Source organism: Narcine bancroftii, chromosome 12 (genome assembly GCF_036971445.1).
Source record: "Narcine bancroftii isolate sNarBan1 chromosome 12, sNarBan1.hap1, whole genome shotgun sequence".
Classification (NCBI taxonomy): Eukaryota; Metazoa; Chordata; class Chondrichthyes; order Torpediniformes; family Narcinidae; genus Narcine; species Narcine bancroftii.
The window spans coordinates 81,415,609-81,434,363 of NC_091480.1; the positions used below are offsets into that span (position 1 = coordinate 81,415,609).

Below are 18,755 nucleotides of genomic sequence, written 5' to 3' on the forward strand. Positions count from 1 at the left end.
GGTAATCGATTTCAGGGAACTGGATGATGTTGAAGTGATGGATGGCGTGTGAAGAATCCTGGATGTAGGTGAGGAGGGACTGGACCGGGAGGACAAAACAGTCAAGGAAACAAAGACCAATTTGGTGGGGGAAGGTGTAAACAGACACGATGGGTCTGCCGGGACAATTGGGTTTGTGGATCTTGGGTAGGAGGTAGAAACAGGTGGTGCTGGGATGGGAGGGGAGGCCGTGCTAGGGAGGGGACCTGAAGTGGTGAGTTCAGAGATGGTGTGTGATACATTGGCTTGATAAGTTTTGGTGGGGTCTTGTTGGAGGCGATGTAAGAGGAGATGTCCGAGAGTTGTCTAGATTTGGCCAGATAGAGGTCAGTGTGGTAGACAACAAAAGTGCTGCCCTTGACTGCAGGTTTGATGGTGAGGTTCAGATTGGTGTGGAGAGAGTGGGCGGCCAGGCGTTCCGAGGGGGTGAGATTGGAATGAGTGAGGGCAGTTGATGTCATGGCAACAGTTGCAAATATAAAGATCCAGAGCAGGCAGAGACAGGAACGAGGTGTCCAGGAGAAGGAAGAAGGTTTAAAGCGAGAGAAGAGATCCGTAGTGGGGTGTGGAGAATTGTGGGTGTGGAAATAGGCATGGAGATGGAGCTGACAGAAGAAGAGTTCAACATGATGGTGTGCATGGAACTTGCTAAGGTGTGGGTGAAGGAACAGATGATTCAGCCTCCAAGAAAGGAAGGTTAGAGGGAAGGGTGAAGCCCAGACAAAGGTTAGGGGGAGGTTCAATGGGGTGGAGGGTGTCAGGAGGGAAGGAGGATGTGGGTGGATCAGGAGATGGAGGGTAGGAAGGGTCCGAGGGAGGGAGGGGAGGGTTGGGAAAGTCAGAGGGTGGAGAGAGAGAGAGCCCCTTGTGTTCCCAGAGCTAGGGTGGGAGTTCATGACGGAACCTCGGTCCTGTAGATCACCGGGGCCAAATTGGAGACCCATGTCAGAAGCTTGGTTCTATAGGTCACTGAGTTCAGGGTGAAAGTTCATGTTGGAGGCTCAATCCTGTAGGTCACTGAGGCCAAGGCGGAGACCTGTAAATTCTGTAAATTGCCAGGGCCAGACTGGCGACCTGCAAAAACCAACAACTTTGAAGGGATCAGGCCTGAAACATTGGTTATATTTTTGCCTCCTTTGGACGCTGCGACACCTGCTGAGTTTCTTCAGCATTTGTGTTTTAACACACACTTGATATTTCCACAGTTTCTACATTCTTGCCTTTTTTAACTATTGATAAGGTTGTACGACCTCCTTTTGTTCTCCCTGACGACTCCTGTATTCTCTGTTTATCAATGCCACTGGTTTGCTTTGCTGAATTCTGAACGTCCCAATCTTTGGGCTGACTACAGTTTTTGGCAGTTATAAGCCTTCCCTTGGATCTAACTCCTCCTTTAACTATCTTGCTAAACATGCTTGGGCCACTTTTCCTGTTGAGTTTTGTGCCTGGCAACACAAAACATTTGTTGTGAACCTTATATTAATGCTTCAAATATTAGCCATTGCTTGTAAATAGTTATCCCCTTGAACACAATTTCCTAAACTACCAGATACCTCTGGTACAACTGATTCATATCTTCCATGAAGCTTACACTGGGACAGTGAGAGATGTTTCTTCCATCACGTTTCCTGCTGCTTCACGCTGAGGAACCCGTGCAGGTTGCGGGCTGCTGACGACTGCGGCCAAGGGATTCGCACCAGGTGGCGGACTGCTGGAGACTGGCTCAAGACTGGCCGAAGGGGGAACCGGGTATTGGAGGGCACTGAAAGTTTCCTGATCGTGATGGAGGTTCGGATCTGGAGCTCAGGCTGCTGATGGTTTGGACTGGACTCTGTGAGGCAGCGCTGGAGGTGAACCCACGGACACTCGGTGAGTCTGAGGGGACTCTCTTTTGCTTCTCTTTCTCTGACTGTAGGAGGCGATTCAGGCTAGTTCTGCCAGTGGTGAATCTACCTTACGGCAAATGAAAGCGAGATCTGTGTAATATTGCACTGTCTTTATTACATGACAAGAAAGGAATTGAAGTCCTGGTAATCCCTGCATACACCTCCACATCAGCCCACAGACAATCGGCAGGCCTCATTCATTACAGCGTCTGTAAAGCCCCCCTCCCCTGCCTCGTTATCTGCCCATCACTTTCTCAGTTGCACCTGCATCAGGGCCTCACTGTGACTTGGATAGGAGCTCCCATAGTCCATGGAGTGACAAGAGTGGATCCCAGGCAGGGCCTGGAGATGCTTCTGACAGCAGGCAGCCTGTGGAGTCATGTTTTAGTCAGTGGGGGCTGAGTTGCCTCAATAATATGTTTGCCCAGAGAATGGGTGGCCAGAAGAATCCAGCAAAACACATTCCTGGGATAACTCCCAGTGACTATGTCCTTCTGGAATGTGAAGCATTGTCCCTGTGATCTCAGCACACCTTGTAAGGCCTCAGCTCCTTCCACTCATCTATGCTGACCCATTTGGCTTTCGGGGCTTGTCCCATTTGCCTGCATTTGCTCCATATCCTTCCAATCCCTTCCTCTCCATAAACGTGTCCAAAGGTCTTTTGAATGTCTGAATTGTACCTGCTTTTATAATTTCCTCTAGAAACTCTTTCTGGATACAGACCACCCTCTGAGAGAATAGGTTGCCCCTCAGGTCCCTCTTAAATCTTCCCCCACCCCTCTAACCTTAACCCTTTGGACTCTGGCCACGTGACCTGCTGAGTTTCTCCGGCTCTGTGGATGCAGTGTGACCTGCTGAGTTTCTCCAGCCCTGTGGATTCAGTGCGGCCTGCTGAGTTTATCCAGCTCTGTGGATGCCGCTTGACCTGCTGAGTTTCTCCAGCCCTGTGGATTCAGTTCGACCTGCTGAGTTTATCCAGCTCTGTGGATGCCGCTTGACCTGCTGAGTTTCTCCAGCCCTGTGGATGCAGTGTGACCTGCTGAGTTTCTCCAGCCCTGTGTACTGCACTGGACCCCAGGATCTGCAGGCTTCCTGCTTTCCTCCATTGATGGTGCAGCTCGTCAACAGTATAAACCCACATCGGCAACTCCACCAGGAATGTCTGATCAAACTTGCTGAGCGGTGAGTGTCATCCACCAAGTCTACTCTGAATTGAAAGCTCAGAAATGCAGGCTGATTCACTGCCTGGCGCAAGTTTGAGCCCGTGGACATCTCCAGGACTGGGTGTGATTTGTTTCTCCCTGTTATGTAAGGATCATCATCAACAGACACAGGGATATCAGTCAGAGTGGCGTCTTACACTGTGACTCAGGGAAATCCTGTACTCCATTCTTACAATCCCACCCTTCCCCAGCTGCTGCCCAGTGAAATTCCTGACCCCAATCTCTGAGACCAGTGACTATCGTTGAATAGCAGGGTGGGTAAGTCTGTAGCATGAGGGATTTACTGATGGGCTTGTGAGTGAATAGTGGTGATGTGCAGAGGGGATGAGGGATGGCATCCTGTGTTACGATACCTTGAACACACAGTCCAATCCAACAGCAGTGTCCCTGGGCAGGTGTTTACTTTTTCAGCACAGGAGGGATAAGTGAAGCTCACCCTCCCTTCTGAAACCCCTCAACACATCATGAAAGAATTTTACCAGGATATTGAGTAAAACACAAAAGTCTGAACACACAATGCTGGAGAAACTCAGCCGGTCGAATAGTGTACTTCATGTAGCAAAAATAAAGATACTTAACCAACATTTCGGGCTTGAGCCCTTCATCATTTTGTATCATTTTATTAGTTGTCCACTCAGTCTCTGACATTCCAGAGAAAACAACTCAAGTTTGTGCAATCTCTCCTCATAACTCATACCCTCTAAACCAGGCTACTTGCTGGTAACCCTCTTCCAAAGTCTCCACATCCTTCTTGTAATGGGGTGACCAGAAATGTACCTAATATTCCAAGTGCGACCTGAGCAAAGTTTTATAGAACTGTAGCATGTCCTCCTCATTTTTATACCCAATTCCCCCACCAATGAAGCCAAGAACACCATACTCCTTCTTTACTATCCGATCTAATTGCCTGGTCACTTTCAATGAGCTATGGACCTGGCAGATCCCTTTACACATCAATACTTTTAAGAGTCCTGCCAATTAATTGCATAACACTCCCTTACATATTACCTCCCAAAGTGCAACACCTCACGCTTGTCTGGTTAAACTCCATCTTCCATTTCTCTGCCCACATCTGTTATCGATCTATATCCTATTGTGTTCTTTGATAACCCTCTCCACTGTCCACAACTCCTTCAATCTGCATACTGACAGCATGGTAACAATCCATTTCGGCCCATGAGCCCATGCCACCAAAAATGACCTACAATCCCCGCCCGGTAGGTTTTGAATTATGGGAGGAAACCAGAGACATGGGAAAAACCCACGCAGACATGGAGAGATGTGGCGATTACTGCCTCTCGCGGTTTTTGCCACATGTTAATGGTTGTTTTAGTTGTAGCTCAGTGTGTGTTTTGTATCTTGTCATGTTGCAGTTTTGAATAAAGTTTGTATGTTTAGAAAATATAAAAACTCCTGACAGATCCAAACCCCATTCCAAATTGCTGGCGCTGTAACAGCGTTGCACTAACCGCTCTGCTAAACCATGACCACCCATCGATTTTTTCATCCAGGCCATTCATACACTGTAAATACAAACAAGTCCCAACCCCATCCCCCACAGAACACCACTGGTACATACCACTGTACATCATTTTCCCATGCTGTGTGACTCCATGTCACTCTGTTATCCTCAAAGAATTGTAGCAAATCAATTAAACCTGATTTGTTTTCATAAAACGGTTTGACTCTAATGTTTTTCTAAAAGACCTGCTCTTCGTTGCCGACAATGGATTCCAGTGACTGATGTGTGAACCATCTGGTGTTCGTATTCTCTCATCCTTGGATTCTCCATTGATATTACTCAACGTCTTCAACCAAACTGCTCATTTAGAATCTCTGCAAATTCCCTATTTCCCATCATTTTCCAGTCTCATCCTTTAAGAGTCTGTCATTAACGTCAGCTAATCTCTTTTTTATTAAACTTTTGAAATACAGCAGCCTCTTTGTTTGCTTAGCATAGTAATCTTTTAATGGAATTCATATCTATTAGTCATAGATCTTACAAAATTTTATAAGCTGGGATCTTATATTTCCGGCCACTAACACAGCCGCTGTTTGCCACCTTTCTTCAGATGTCCCATACTGGCATGAATCAGTTTAATTATCCCACTGGTATCAGCATTTCCTCATGCTGTACAAACCAACCCAGACATGTCGTACATGGGCTTTTGACCTGTGGATGGACCTGGGAAAGGACCTGTGAATAAACTTGTGTCATGGACCACTGGATAGACCTGTGGATGGACTTGTGGATAAATGTGTGGATGGACGTGTGTTTCAGACCTGTGGACGGACATGTGGATGGAACTGCGGATGGACCAGTGGACAGACCTGTGGATAGCTAAAACCCACAGGGGGATAGGGAGTAATGGAGGTTTCAACGGAGAAAACATGCATGTACCCTTTGCTCTGACTCTGAATATGTGCATTGACACATCCCTTGGTTCTCTCACTGCATGCTGGGATGTAATGTTTCTGGCCAATATCTGAAAAAGTGAGATGCAAACTGGGTGCATGATTCAGCCAGGTACATGTGAACACATTCACCTTAATCCTGGCCCTGAGTGACGGGATCCCCGAGAGTGAGATCTTCCTGCTGGTGCATCCCTTGGAGACCACCATTTACTGGATTCTTTCCTCATTTCTGGTGAGCTCCTTGTCTCCCCTCCCCCTCTGTTTGCCTCCAGTTAATGCCTTCCTCATACCCCCTCTCATTGTCAGAGAAATGCTCCGGATTTCAGATCCACTGGATATGGGTACAGACCATGATGAAGGAAGTGCATTCAGGCACATAATCAAAGCCTCTGGTCATCTATTACAGTCAGTGTTGAGAGTCTGTTACAGTCAGTGTCAAGGTCTGTTACAGTCATTATTGAGGGTCTGTAACAGTCAGTGTCAAGGTCTGTTACAGTCCGTGTTGAGGTTTGTCGAGGGTCTGTTACAGTCTGTGTTGAGGGGTATTTGGTGGAAACCACATCAGGCCAACCCTTTGGTTCCTAAACTCTCCTCAACAACCAGTCCCAGCTCAATCATAGATTATCAGGTTGATAGAGGAAGAGTTCAATTTAAAATTAACATTTAACATTTATCAACCTGTGCAATGATAGAAATAAAAATACATTTGTGGAGACACTGCTGAGTCTCTCCAGAGTTGTGTTTTTACTTCAACCACAGTGTCTGCAGACTTTCGTGTTTTACTTCATGCAGTGATAAAAGTTGTTTTGTAAGCATACCAGTTAGACAGCTCATGCATAGTAGAACAGATTCACAGAGAGAGATCAGTGGTATGGAGCAACGACAGCAGAATTTTACTGTTTTGTGGTTCATCCTGGAGACAGATCTCAGCAGAAAATAACCCATCCTTAAATCAAGTGATTTGTATGCTCTGAAAAACCTCCTCAAGGAACTATATTTTCCCCAGTGAGGCCCAAGACCTCTCACTTGGGATGGCTCTGAACAGAAGCCCAATGTAAGTGGCAAGAGGAACAGTCCACCTTGCAAATCTTCCATCCATTCATTCCATTGGGAACTTTCAGTCCCATCCAGGGCAAATTCTGCCATCCCTTGGACTCGCCAGTTGCCTCAGAGGCCACAGAAATGGAGTAACGCTCGGCCCTGAGCTACCCACTGAGGAGCAGAAGTAGAAGCAGAGGTAGGAGGAGAAGAAGAATCTCCCCGACCAAAAAAAAAACACTGGTCCATCCACAGGTCTAAGACACAGATCTTTCCACAGGTCTATCCACAGGCCTATAACACAGGTCTTTCCACAGGTCTAGAACACAGGTCACTGACTTTCATGCAGTCAAAAGCCCATGTGCGACATGTCTGGGTGGCTTTGTACACCATGAGGAAAAGCTAATATCAGTGGGAAGAATACATGGCAAACAGCGGTTGTGTTCATGGGCAGCATCAGTGGGAGGAAAAAGCGATCAACCTTCCAGCCTTTCTATTTGGCCTGCAAGTTCCTCCAGCAGATGGTCTTTTTGCTCTCGACCCCAGCTCATCAGCAACAACAATGAGTTGCACTACTGAGAAGAGGTGGAAAATCTCAAGATTATGGTGTGAGAGTAATAACCTGAGTCTCAACGTGGACAAGACAAATGACATGATCTTTGACTTCAGGGGCACCAAGAACAAATGCCCTCCACTATATATCAACAACTCTAGAGTGGAGAGAGTGGAGAGTATCAGGTTCCTTAGAGTTCACTTAACTATTGACCTATCGCAGACACAGAACATCTCTTCACTTGTCAGGAAGGTGAACAGCGGCTGAACGTCCTGAGAAGAATGAAGCGGGCAAGGCCACTGGCCACCATTGTCAACCTTCTACAGTTCTACCGAGAGCGTTCTGGCCGGCTGCATCACAGTGTGATAGGGTTGCTGCAGAGAAATGGATCAGAGATCAATCCACAGGACCATAAGAGTGGCAGAGAGGATCACTGGAGTCTCCCTCCCCAACCCCCCCCCGCCCCCACCCCTCATCAATGTGATCGACTGAATCGTTGTCTGAAAAGGATGCACAAAATCATTGAGGACCCGTTCCACCCAGCACATAGCATCTTTCAGCTCCTCCTGTCAGGAAAGGGATACAGGAGGATCAGAGCCAGCACCACCAGGCTGAGGAACAGCTTCTCCCCACAGGCAGTGAGAATGCTGAACGACCAAAGGAACTGCTCACACTAACCATCCGAGACTCTCATAACCCCTTTTCCAATTAATTGGCTGTGCAATGTCCCAGGATAGGAAGCCCTTTGAGCCGTTTCCACTGGGCCCACCTTAACTGGGACACTAATTGCTTTTCCACTGAACACAACTCATCCCCAGGGATTGGAGTATTCTACCTTCAACTGGGAACAGGTGACTTTCTGCTGTCCCTTTTCCACTGGTTTTATCAGCCCAGAGGCGTCAGCAAATGCCAGGGATATCAGTAGGGGGTAGAGGTGGTTAAACCCCAGCATGAAATGACATATTTTGATGCCAGTGTTCGAACTGTGTTCCTTTTCCACTGGCAGTAAATTCCCAGTTAATTCCTGGGACAGGTTGCCAGTGGAAAAGGGGCTAATATTTAGTTGTGCATATGAATTTAGTCCTACATATGTATTGTTTGTCTGTATGTGTGTTATGGCTGTTTGAGTGTCTGCATGTTTTTGTACCGAGGACCGGAGAACACTGTTTTATCGGACAACCAGATGGCAATAAACGATGACTTAACCCACAGTCTTTCGTGTGTCCCCAAACGCTCCCCAAGTCCATGCACAGTACAAAAGTGCAGAGTACAACTCCTTCCATGTTTGTTCCATTAAACACACCCAAGGCAGAGACAGCATACATTTAAAAAATGAACAAGAAGCGATTCCACCCAGAGCAAAGACCCCCCTCCTATCTGTTAAATTAAAAGTTACAAAAGTCTTAAATGCATTAGATATATGAAAGGTGTTCATATTGATCAGAACTAACTGGAAGGGACTTGGCTTGGAGGATGTTTGTTGCCATGGTGAGGCAGCTGGCTGTGTGGGCTTGCCCTGCAGACAGTGAGGCAAGAGTGTTTTGCAACAGCTGCCTGTGTAACTAGCAGAGGGAGTGGCTCCTCATCAAATCTCTGCCCTCCGGTCTCCAGCATTGTGGCTGGAAACTCCCTGCCTTGCACCAGACCCGAGACTTTCTGCCGTGGATGAGGAAGGCTTTATAGGTCTGCAACATCTCAGGAACCAGTATATCACTGGACCGAACCTTGACCCGTTGTGCCACTGCAGAGATTCAGTACACCTCAGCGGTGAGTGCCAACAGGCTAAATTCATTTCTCATAAAGATGAAAATGGATTGGAAAAGCAATTTGACTTTCACGCTCTAAGGAAGGAATTTGAGAGAGTCTGTTTGAATGAGTTTTTGGGTGTAACTTGCTGATGTCGAGAAGTTGGGAATCTTTCTGGGAACAGATGTGAGGCAGGAGCCTGGTAGGGCAGAGAGTGCCAGACTCAATGAACCTTCATCAAACACGGCTTCAGACACAATTGGAGAATTCGGGGCACCAGACAATGTGACAGCTTTAGCAAGGTGCAGAAGATATTGGTCAAAATGTTGGGGCTTTTCTCCTTGGCATAGAGGAGACTGCCTCATTAAATGTTTTGAAGACACAGTTAGATAGATTTTTGCATAGTAGGGGAATTAAGAGTTCTGGGGGAAAGGCGGGTAGGCGGAGCTGAGTCCATGGCCAGATCTGCCGCAACCTTATTGAATGGTGGAGCGAGCTGGACAGGTCAGATGGCTGACTCCTGCTCCTATTTCTGATGTTCTTTGTATTTATACGGTCTGGGTATCCACCCCACAGGATGATGATGGCTCCTCTCAGTCAGTTTGTGGGGTATAATATGAGGATACCCCACTCCTCAGTAAGGAACAGCGTGTGCGTGAATGGATTTTAGGTGAGCAGGGGTTTGCACAGGATCAGGCCCACCCTCTCGACCACCCCTCCCGGATCCAGAAGCATGGTGAGGTCCAAGACAGCTGGGGGGGAGTTCTGTTGCAGTGAACGGCCAGACCAAGCTTCGATGCAAGGGACGCCCTTTCCGCGCTTCAAGGCACGTGTTTGACCCAAGAGAGGATTCGTCCACCCTTTAATTTGCATTTATAATCATGAAGTATATACACAGGCTGAGATGTAAATGTGGAATGGAGATTGCATTCAAACCAAAAATGTTAGGAACTGTTTTTAATTTAGCCAGTGAGTGGTTAGGTCTGGAACTCACTCATTGGGGGAATGGGGTGGGTAGTGTAGGCAGATCGAAGGCAGAGTTCAACCAGGAGCATCTGAAAGGGGGGAATATACAGGCCTGGGGGGCGGGGGGAGGGCAGGGAGTGGGACAGTGGATTGGTCATGTTGCTGTAACCACACAATGGGAGAGGGCAGGTTGATACAGGAACATCCCGAGCACAAGGATTCAGAGACCAGAATGTCAAAGGGAGATGGGGATGCATGTTTTCACTGGGAGAGTACCAGGCTCTGGAACTATCTGCCTGAGAGGTGGGAGAGGCAGAAAGCCTCAGGATGTTTGGATCTGATTGTGATTGTGCAAGACTACAGAGCTATTAGCTAGGGTGAGCTATTTTAAAATTACAGGCTCAATTTTAACATTTTTTTAAAAATTGGGCAGGTACATGGATAGAAGGGGTATGGAGGGCGATGGACTGGGTGCAGGTCAGTGGGACTCAGCAGAATAATAGTTTGGCACAGATTAGAAGGGCCGAAGGGCTGTAATTTTCTATGGTTCTATTTTTCTGGCTAAAACAAATTTGATGGGTTGATTGGCCTCCTATGGTATATTTCCTGTTACTGTTCTATTATCACTGTGGCCCACCAGTGCAGATTCCCAGCCTTGCTTGGATAGTGGGGGGGTTGGGAAGTGAGGGAGTGCGTGGGCACTCCATGGATCTGGCTGCAGGTTCCAGGGGCTCTGGCAATGACTTACTGATCTTCTCATTGACCACGGACATGGAGAGAGCGCATGACTCACTGTGGATTTCCCAGGAAGGAAAGGGTCTGCTGACCAGAGGAATGTCAAAGGGGGCATCTGTCTGCTTGAGGTCATGAAACTGCAGAGTTTGCACCAGGTTTTGCAAGGTGTGAGCCCACAACTGGTCTGCTGCATTCTGGCAGTGGCTCGTTCTGTGCTCCTACTCCTCCACCATTTAATTGTGGTGGAAAATGATTTCATGTCAGAGCTAAAACTCGGGTATAAATTGCTGAGACAATGGCTAGCTGGTGAAGTGGTGATAGGGCATATCCCTGCCCAGGGAACTTGGGGGGAGCACAGGTGGACATTTCCTTCACTGAGTTACGGCATCCGGGATAAAAATGGGAAATCTGGAAACTCTCTGGAGATCAGGCAGCGTCTGAGGAGAGAGAAACACACTGGTCACATTTCAGAGCAACATCTGGGAATGAATTACCTTCAAGAGCAGATCCAGTGGGAACTCTGTAAAGGAAAGTTGATGAATATTTGAAAAAGTAGAAATTGTATAGCTATGAGAAAGAGTGTGCTTGCACTGGGACTGTGGGCAGAATGGCCTGCTTCAGTGCTGAACCTAATATTACTCAATGACCCCAGTGCATTACCAAATTTTTGCATTGAATGTTCTGCTCAGGACTCCCACCTGTAAACACTTCCCTCGACTAGGACGTTAGTTTACCTGGCATCTCCACCATGGACTGTGCCTGGTGGGCAGGGCAGACCCTGAGTGGAGTTTTAGTTGGAGGGTGATCCTGAAAAGAGTGGAAAATGGGGAAACTCGAGCAAAGTGGCACATTGGAACGCACACTTGGCTGGGATTGGGAACAGTGGGGAAGGAGAAAGGTGGACAGCCAGCACCTTTTTCCCAGGGTGGGAAAAGCAAACACCAGGGGATATCAGAACGAAGTGAAGGGAGGAAGGTTTAGACCTTTTTTTGTGGATGCCTGCAATGCCTTGCCAGGGGTGGTGGTGAAGGCTGAAATATTAGGGGCATTTAAAAGGCTCTTAGACAGGCACATGTTTAAAAAAAAACACAGGGTTATGAGGTAGGAAGGGTTTAGTACTTTTTTGGTAGGAAATCTATAGGTCAGCACAACATCGAGGGCCAAAGGGCATGTACCGTGCTTTAATGTTCTATGTTAGGGGTGGCCAACTTTTAATTTTTAATTTAGACATACAGCATGGTAACAGGCCATTTCAGAGAACGTACCGGGGGTATAGGTTAATTGACAACATGAACTTGTGGGCCAAAATGTGCTGTATGTCTAAATTAAAAATTAAAAGGTTGGCCACCTCTGTTTCTATGTTCTATGATTAGAACATCCACTGCTGTTACATACATAGGCAGAGTGAGAGGTCTGGGTAACGTAAAGCATCTGACAAGTTGACAGAGTGGGCCTCTCTCTGAGTTGGCTGATTGCCTGCAAGAAAAGCCTGTTTCCAATGAATTCCAATAGGAATCCAAATGCAACAAAATACTGCAGTTCCTAGAAATCTGAAATACAAAAAGAAAATGCTCGGCCGATCAGTCAGTGTCTGTGGAGTAAAAGACTGTTAGGTGATGACCTTCTGGATAAAATAGGAAGGGGAATTCATTCTCTTTCCTTTCTTTGCTGACAGGAAGCCAGCCCACTGCCCAGCCAGCTCAACTAATATAGTGGATACAAATGCAATCACACCACTGGAACACACAACCAGAACAGTCAGCGCACATGTTAAAGGCATGACCTGAGGACTATGTGGTGACAGAGTGCAGGGCAGCAGACATGGTGGATTCAGCATTTACTCGACATGAGTCCTTTTAGAAAGAATAATTGATGTCATGTGTAAATTCTTTACTGAGGCTGGTCAACCCCAAGACAGCACCACAGATTATGCAACAATGCAAACAAAATTCAAGGATAGTGTCATATAAATAAAGTGTCAGGGATAATGTAAAAGATTAGCCATGCAAGGCTTCAGTTTTTTCTCAGAGTTCAAGAATCCCAATAAAAGTAGAAAAGACACTGTCCTTGGACCTGGAGGTCCGTGTTCTCAAACCGTTCATCTTCTGTCTGACGGAACGGGGGAGAAGAGAGTAATGGGATGGGTCCTGAAATAGTGGGAGCTGTAGAGTTAACCGATGGGATGGGGTGTAGACAGAGTCGATGGAGGGGAGGGGGTGTGATGGGGTGTAGACGGAGTCAATGAAGGGGAGGGAGTGTGATGAGGTGCAGATGGAGTCGATGGAGGGGAGGGGGTGTGATGAGGTGTAGAACGAGTCGGTGGAGGGGAGGGGGGTGTTACAAAAAAAGGGGAGGGGATGTGATGAGGTGTAGCGGGGTCAGTGGAGGGGAGGGAGTGTGATGAGGTGTAGCGGGGTCGATGGAGGGGCGGGAGTGTGATGAGGTGTAGCGGAGTCAGTGGAGGGGAGGGAGTGTGATGAGGTGTAGCGGGGTCGATGGAGGGGCGGGAGTGTGATGAGGTGTAGCGGGGTCGATGGAGAGGAGGGAGTGCGATGAGGTGTAGCGGGGTCATTCCTGTCCCATTCTGTGATGCACTCAGACAGGATCCTTTTATATGGTGCATCTACAAAACTTGGTATGGGGACATGGCAAATTTCCATAGGCTTCAGAGGAAGGAGGAGGTTGGTGCACACCCTTTCATGGGGTCAATACTTGTAACACCTTAGAACCGGGGGGGGGGGGGGGGGGGTGTTCCAGGTTGGAAGACCCATGAACTTGTTGATTTGTTCTGTTCTGCTAAGTGTAGGCAGGTTGTAGAGTTTGAGGAGTGATGTACCATCAAACTCTCAGGAGACTATTGTGGAGAAACCAATAGGCTTTAATTCAATTGAGAACATAGCACATCTCTACTGTTCGACTGTCCTGCACTGAGCTACAGGTGGGTATGGAACAGCCATCTTCATACAGGAGCCTGGGGGGAGGGGCCACAGGTACAACTAGCCAATAGGTATGCTTGACCAGATAATTGTACATTACAGTGGTTTACCACAGCCAGCGTGGAATTGATAAGCAGTGCAAGAGGTGGTCAGGAGCATGTGTGTATGTGTCCCTTGGAATCATTCACCAAGGGCCTGATAATCTACATCCTAGGGTACTTAAGGAAGTGGCCATTCAGATAGCAGATGCTTTAAGAATTATTTTCCAGAACTCTATAGACTCAGGATCAGTACCCATGGATTGGAGGGTAGCTAATGTTACCCCACTATTTAAAAAGGGGGGTAGAGAAAAAGCGGGGAATTATAGGCCGGTGAGCCTTACATCTGTAGTGGGCAAAATGATGGAATCCATTATTAAGGATGTAATAGCGGAGCATATGACTAGCAGAGAAGGGATCAGATGGAGTCAACATGGATTTACAAAAGGTAAATCGTGCTTGACAAATCTATTGGAATTCTTTGAGATGGTGACAGGTAAAATAGATGGGGGAGAGCCAGTGGATGTGGTGTACCTGGACTTCCAAAAGGCCTTCAATAAGGTCCCGCATAAACGACTGGCTTCCAAAATCAAGGCTCGTGGGATTGGGGGCAAAGTATTGATGTGGATTGAGAACTGGCTGGCAGGTTGAAGACAGAGAGTTGGGATAAATGGCTCGTTTTCTGAGTGGCAAGCGGTGACCAGTGGGGTGCCACAGGGATCTGTACTGGGACCCCAGCTGTTCACAATTTACATTAATGATCTGGATGAGGGGATTGGATGTAATATCTCCAAATTTGCAGATGACACTAAGCTAGGAAGGGTTGTGTGCACGGAAGAGGGGGTCAGGAAGCTCCAGTGTGATTTGGATAAATTGAGGGACTGGGCAGATACATGGCAAATGCACTACAATGTGGATAAATGTGAGGTTATCCACTTTGGTAATACAAACCGGAGGACAGATTACTATTTCAATGGAATAGATTAAGAGATGGGGAAGTGCAGAGAGATCTAGGGGTACTTGTACACCAGTCTCTGAAGGCGAGCATGCAGGTACAGCAGGCAGTTAAAAGGGCAAATGGTATGTTGGCCTTCATATCAAGAGGGTTTGAGTATAGGAACAAGGATACCTTACTGCAGCTGTACAGGGCCTTGGTGAGACCCCACCTGGAGCATTGTGTGCAGTTTTGGTCACCTTATCTAAGGAAGGATGTTCTTCCAATGGAAGGAGTGCAGAGGCGATTAACCAGGCTGATACCTGGAATGGCAGGAATGACTTATGAGGAAAGATTGCGCAAATTGGGATTGTACTCCCTGGAGTTTAGAAGATTGAGAGGGGATCTCATAGAGACATAAAATTCTGGCAGGACTGGACAGAATGGATGCAGATGGGATGTTTCCAAGGTTGGGAAAATCCAGAACCCGGGGCCATGGTTTGAGGATAATAGGCAAACCATTTAGGACCGAGATGAGGAGGAATTTCTTTACCCAGAGGGTGGTGAATCTGTGGAATTCATTGCCACAGAGGGCAGTAGAGGCAGGTTCATTAAATATATTTAAGAGGGAATTAGATCTATTTCTTCAGTATAAGGGTATTAAAGGTTACGGAGAGAAGGCGGGGACGGGGTACTGAACTTTAAGATCAGCCATGATCTCGTTGAATGGCGGAGCAGGCTCGAAGGGTCGAATGACCTACTCCTGCTCCTATCTTCTATGTTTCTATGTATCAAATGTCACTTAGTTCAAGTGCATAGCCCTGTAAGCTGGACAGAGAGCTGGTTGGAGGGAGGTCCAGTACCAGGTTTGGGGAAACAAGGATGGGAATATGAAAGAGACAGAGAGTCTAGGGGAAAATGGAAGAGATGTTGCAGCATGTCAGAACTCCCTGTGTGTGGAGGGGCAGGAAGGAGCTTCATAGAGGCTTACAGAGTGCAGTGGGAAGGGTGCAGGGGAAATAATGATGCATAATGTCACTGCAGAGTCCGAGGCAGTCAGGGCTTCTTCATACAGAGGCAGGGGGTGTTCAGGGAGCTTTCAACACCTTCATACAGTGCCAGGGAGTGTGTGACGGGATGGTGGGGAGGGAGGATGTGACAGGACAGTGGGGAGGGAGTGTGTGACAGAATGGTGGGGAGGGAGTGTGTGATGGGATGGTGGGGAGGGAGTGGGTGGCGGGACGATGGGGAGAGAGTGTGTGGTGGGACGATGGGGAGGGAGTGTGTGGCGGGACGGTGGGGAGGGAGTGGGTGTGTGACGGGACGGTGTGGAGGGAGGGGGTGTGTGACAGGACGGTGTGGAAGGAGGGAGTGTGTGGCGGTACGGTGTGGATGGAATGTGTGATGGGATGATGGAGAGGGAGTGCGAGACGAGACGGTGGGGAGGGAATGCGAGACGGGATGGTAGGGAAGGAGTGTGTAGTGGGACGGTAGGGAGGGAGCTTCACTCTGTGACTGACCCCAGGAGTGTGTGATGGGATTATGCAGAGGGAGGTTTTTATGACAGTTTTATTTCATGATTGCAGTGCAGAACTCACTATAATTATAAAGCTTGAATGAATGTATTGTGGGAATGAGGGTTGGACACGATTAAGATGATTGGTGGAATGGGTTGGACATGAGGAAGATGATTGCTGGAATGGGTTGGACACGAGGAACATGACTGGTGGAATGGGTTGGACAAGAGGTAGATGATTGGTGGAATGGATTTGATATGAGGGGGTGATTAGTGTAATGGGTTGGATACGAGGTAGATGATTGGTGGAAGAATGAGTTGGACTCAAGGAAGATGATTGGTGGAATGGGTTGGACACGAGGACAATTAGGAGGAATCTCCTCAGAATGGTTTATTAGAAAATCCATTGTGAACAGGTGATATGGCCTCACTGCTGATGTCAGATGTCAAGATATCACTGCAGTTTTTGGCCAAGGTTTAATTCTATTGACTTCTAAACAATGACAAATGCTCAAGGGAGGAATTTACTGTACTCATGAGGTATTTATAGCTGTCAGGCTTTCTTCCAGAATGCCTCTCCCATCCCAAAGGATTAGGCAATTCCATTGCCCTGGTGACTGGAGAAATGAATCATTGTTTGTATAGCGACAAACAGGAAGTTCAGAGGAAGCAGCCTTTATGTGGGTTGAGAGGAGGAGAGGGGGGAGGGGGAGGTTTGGAATTACAAATAATTAATTGCCTGGCAGAAGAAGTTTGAAGGGATGAATGGTCTACCCCTCCCCCCCTTGCATCCTGATTTTCTGTCAAACTGAGAGGCCTTTGGATCCCATGGGTCTCCCCCATTCCGGCCCTTGGGTCTCCCCCCATTCCGGCCCTTGGGTCTCCCCCCATTCCGGCCCTTGGGTCTCCCCCCATTCCGGCCCTTGGGTCTCCCCCCATTCCGGCCCTTGGGTCTCCCCCCATTCCGGCCCTTGGGTCTCCCCCCATTCCGGCCCTTGGGTCTCCCCCCATTCCGGCCCTTGGGTCTCCCCCCATTCCGGCCCTTGGGTCTCCCTCCATTCCGGTCCCGTGAGTCTCCCCTTTTCTGTCCCATGAGTTTTCCCTATTCCGTCCCTGGAGTCTTTCCCCTTTCTGTATGTGAGTCTTCCCCCTTTTCTTCCTTTGAGTCTTCCCCCTTTTCTTCCTTTGAGTCTTCCCCCTTTTCTTCCTTTGAGTCTTCCCCCTTTTCTTCCTGTGAGTCTTCCCTCTTTCTGCTCCATGACTCTTCCTCCATTGCATCCCATGAGTCTTCCATCCGATGAGCTAAGTTAATGAGTTTTTTAGAAAACCCTTGTGGCTTCATGCCAGTTGGAGTCATGATTACCAGAGCCCAGGGGTGGACAGCAGGCTAGAGCCTGCAGTGGGTGGAGGTGACATCGCTGATGAGACCTCAAGTCACTGATGCCAGTGACTCAGCCAGTAACAAGCAACAGGAAGATTCTAAACTGATTGTTCATGGCAAAGGGCTGTTCGAACCTTCCTCCCTGACTGGCCACAGCACTGGTCAATGATGGGACATTGAAGGGGCTGAGATCATGGACAGGTAGTGATGAGCTGAAGGCCCAGTTCCATCCTGTGAATTGGACCACAAGCTGAGAGTTTGAATTGGTTCTGAGCCTATTCTGAGAATCCAGATCCAGCTTTATCACAAGCAGTTCTCTCTTAGATGCACAAAGGGATCTGAAGTACAAAGGGTGACTTGAAAAGATTGTAAGCTATCCAGAGAAACTGAAGGGGTTGTTGGTTTAAAATCCTTCTACTGGTCAGCGAGTCTCAAACTAGACCAAGACCTGAGGGAAAGGTGAGGTATTTCTGGAGTGAAGTCAGGAACTGCAGCCATATATGGAGGAGTTGGAACTCTCACTGCAAGGGCAGTGATAGACAGAACCTGAATTTATTGGCATGAACATGTCACGAAATTCATTGTTTTGTGGGAGTGTCACAGTGCAAACATTTATATAAATCACCTTACAAAACAAATAAAAATAGTTAAAAAAAAGTCAAAGTGAGGCAGTGTCTGTGGTTCATTGCCAGTTCAGGAATCTGATGGCAGCAGGGGAAGAAGCTGTCCTTGTGCCACTGAGTGCTCGTCTTTAGGCTCCTGTACCTTTTCCCTGATGGTAGCAGAGTGAAGAAGGCATGGCCTGGGTGGTGGGGGTCTTTGAGGATAGAGGCTGCATTTTTTAAGACACCGCCTCTTGTAGATGTCCTTTTTGGAGGACATCACTTGGTCTGCCAGTGATGTCGCAGACCAAGTTAACAACTCTCTGGAGTTTTTTTCTTGTCTAAGCATTGATGCCTCCAGACAGTGAAGCCACCAGCCAGAATGTTCTCCACGGTCCTGTAGAAGTTTCTGAGAGTCTTCAGTGCCATACCAAATCTTCTCAAACTCCTAACAAAGTATAGCCGCCGCTGAGCCTTCTTCATGATTGATTCAATGTGGAGGCTCCAGGACAGATCCTCGGAGAAGATAACACCCAGGAATTTGAACTTCTTGACCCTCTCCACTCCTGACCCCTCGATGAGGACTGGTTCGTGTTCCCCTGTTTTCCTCGTAAAGTCCACAATCATCTCCTTGGTTTCCCTAATGATGAATGCAAGGTTGCTGATGTGACATCACTCAATTAGATGATCTATCTCCATCCTGTACACTTCCTCATTGCCATCTGTGATTCTGCCGATAACCGTGGT

General features: G+C 47.8%; 1 protein-coding gene across 2 annotated transcripts in view; it reads left to right on the forward strand.

Annotated features, from left to right (window-relative positions):
- Positions 1-18,755, forward strand: part of LOC138747684 (tensin-4-like) — a 53,366-nt gene that overhangs the window by 11,915 nt on the left and 22,696 nt on the right. The window contains exon 1 of one of the 2 annotated variants that reach the window (XM_069907172.1): positions 8,786-8,921. The exons of the other annotated variant lie outside the window; for it this stretch is intronic. The gene's annotated coding sequence lies outside the window, so the exon portion shown is untranslated. Of the gene's footprint in view, positions 1-8,785; positions 8,922-18,755 lie in introns of those variants that run through there. 2 annotated transcript variants of the gene reach the window in all.